This window comes from Bos taurus, chromosome 11, assembly GCF_002263795.3.
Source record: "Bos taurus isolate L1 Dominette 01449 registration number 42190680 breed Hereford chromosome 11, ARS-UCD2.0, whole genome shotgun sequence".
Taxonomy (NCBI): domain Eukaryota; kingdom Metazoa; phylum Chordata; class Mammalia; order Artiodactyla; family Bovidae; genus Bos; species Bos taurus.
Genome location: NC_037338.1, coordinates 9986254 through 9989410, shown reverse-complemented (window position 1 = coordinate 9989410; position 3157 = coordinate 9986254).

Below are 3157 nucleotides of genomic sequence, written 5' to 3'. Positions count from 1 at the left end.
AGCCTTTCTTTGACGCTTAGAGTTTCGGATTTGTGTTGAGAATATTATGCCAAACCCGACACTTCCTCAAGCTACTCCTACCCCATGAAACTCCAGCGGTATCCCAATCTTATTCCTGGGTTCACTCATTGACTCCGTCACTCTTTTTCTTCCAACTTTATTGCGATATGTGATTGACATCCAGTACTGTATACGTTTAAGGTGTACAGCATAATGATTTAACTTACATACATCACGAAAGGCTTACCACAATAAATTTACTGAATATCCATCATTTCACATAAATACACAATTAAAAATTTAAAAATTTTTTTTTCTTGTGATGAGACCTCTTAGGATTTACGCTGTTTAACAACTTCCATATATAACATGCTGCTGCTGCTGCTGCTAAGTCGCTTCAGTCGTGTCCGACTCTGTGCGACCCCAGAGACGACAGGCCACCAGGCTCTCCCGTCCCTGGGATTCTCCAGGCAAGAACACTGGAGTGGGTTGCCATTTCCTTCTCCAGCAGTGTTATTTACATTGTACATGATATCCCTAGTACTTACTTATAACTGGGATTTTGTACTTTTTGATTGCCTTCATCCACCCCAACCTGCCTTTGGCTCTGGTAACCACAAATCTGATCTCTTTACTATGAGGTGTTTTTTTTTTTTTTTTTCTGTGTTTTTGAAGTATAATTGACCTTTAAAATTATGTTAGTTCCTGTTAGACAACATAGTGATTTGGTATTTCTATACAATTCAAACTGAACATCACAATGCATCGTTACTTTTGTCACTGTACAAAGATATTACATAGTTACTGACTATATTTCCACACTGTACATTTTTCATACCTGTAACTAATTTATTTTGCAACTAGAAGTTTGTACCTGTTACTCTCCCTCACCTATTTCATTCCATACTCCCCTCTCCCCGCCAACCCCCCACCCTCTGGTAACCCCCTGTTTGTTCTATCTATACTCTGTTTCTTTATGGTTGACTGTTCATTTGTTTTGTTTTTTATGTTCCACATATAAGTGAAGTCATAAAATATTGTAATTGTCTGACTCATTTCACTTAGCCTAACACTTTCTGGAGAAGGCAATGGCACCCCACTCCAGTACTCTTGCCTGGCAAATCCCATGGATGGAGGAGCCTGGTAGGCTGCAGTCCATGGGGTCGAGAAGAGTCGGACATGACTGAGTGACTTCCATTTCACTTTTCACTTTCATGCATTGGAGAAGGAAATGGCAACCCACCTCAGTGTTCTTGCTTGGAGAATCCCAGGGACAGGGGAGCCTGGTGGGTCGCATGGAGTTGGGCATGATTGAAGTGACTTAGCAGCAATGCTTTCTAGGTGCAACCATGTTGTTGCAAGTGGCAAGATTTCATTAATTTAATGGTTGAGCAGTATTCTGTTGTATGTATGTGCATGATTGTGTGTGTGTGTGCTAAACCGCTTCAGTTGTGTCTGACTCTGTGCGACCCAATGGACTGTAGCCCCCCAGGCTTCTATGTCCATGGGATTCTCCAGGCAAGAGTACTAGAGTGGGTGGCCATGCCCTCCTCCAGGGGAAATCTTCCTGACCCAGGGATCAAACCCAGGTCTCTTACATCTACTGCATTGGCAGGCAGGTTCTTTACCACTAGTGCCACCTGGGCAGCCCCATATATGTGCACATATATTTGTACATACATGTATATCACATCTGCTTTATCCATTCATCTATTGATGGGCTCTTGGGCTGCTTCCATATCTTGGCTATTGTAAATAATGCTGTAGTGAACATAGAGATGCATGTATCTTTTCTAATTAGTGTTTTCATTTTCTTCAGACAAATAGGCAGGAGTGGAATTCCTGAATCCTATGGTAGTTCTAGTTATAATTTGTCGAGGAATCTCCATGCTGGTTTCCATAGTGCCTGTACCAATTTAAATTCCCACCATCAGTGTATGAGGGTTCCCTTTTCTCCACACCCTTGCCAACACGTTATTTGTTGTCCTTTTGATAACAGCCATAGTGACAGATGTGAGGTGACATCTCATTGTGATTTCAATTTGCATTTCCCTGATATTAATAATCTTGACCATCTTTTCATGTCCCTGTTGCCCATCTGTATGTCTTCTGAATGAATAAAGTAGACTTATGAACATGCTCTTGGAACTGAACTTGTTCATATGTAGTGGACTTACTATAGTTCTTAGTGTATAGAAATGCAACTGATTTCTGTATATTAATTTTGTATCCTGAAACTTTACTGAAACATAAATGTGGGCTTATCATATATGGCCTTTATTATGTTGAGATTTGTTCCCTCTATATTCATTTTGATGAGTTTTAAAAAATATTTTTTAGTTTTTATTTTATTAATTTATTATTTTTGATGAGTTTTTAATCATGAATAGATGTTTACTTTCATTAAAACTTTTTCTGCATGAGATGATCATATGATTTTTGTTCTTCAATTTGTGAATTTGGTGTATCACATTGATTAAGTTGTGAGAATTGAATCCCACTTGATCATGGCATATGAGCCTTTTAATGTATTATTGAATTCATTTTCCTATTATTTTATTGAGGATTTTTGCATCTATGGTCATCAGTGATATTGGCCTATAATTTTCTCATTTTTTGGTGATATCTTTGTCTGGTTTCGGTATCAGGGTGATGCCTGCTTTGTAGAATGAGTTTGAAAGCATTTCTTCCTCTGAAATTTTTTTGAACTAGTTTGGAAAGCATAGGTGTTAACTCTTCTCTAAATGTTTGGTAGAAGGAAGCCATTCGGTCCTAGACTTTTGTTTTGTAGGAGTTGTTTTATTATTGATTCAGTTTCATTACATAATTGATCTGTTCATGTTTTTTATTTCTTCCTGTTTACTCTTAGAAGATTGCACATTTCTAGGAATTTGTCTATTTCTTCTAGGTTGCAGAGCCTTTGCAAATCTGTCACTGAGGATCCTGGAATGACAAGTCCAGCCCAATTCGGAGGTAGACCTCCCACCTAACCTTGGGTGTAGCTCTCCGTCTGTCTGGGTTGGGTTTTTTTCTCTTAGTCCAGCCTCTTCCAGGCAACCCCTTTGAGGGAGGAGAAAATTAGCCCAATCATTGGTCTCTTCTTGAAGGGGTGGAGCCAGGTTGCTTTGTGACCGGCAGCCGCAGGCCCAACCGAACC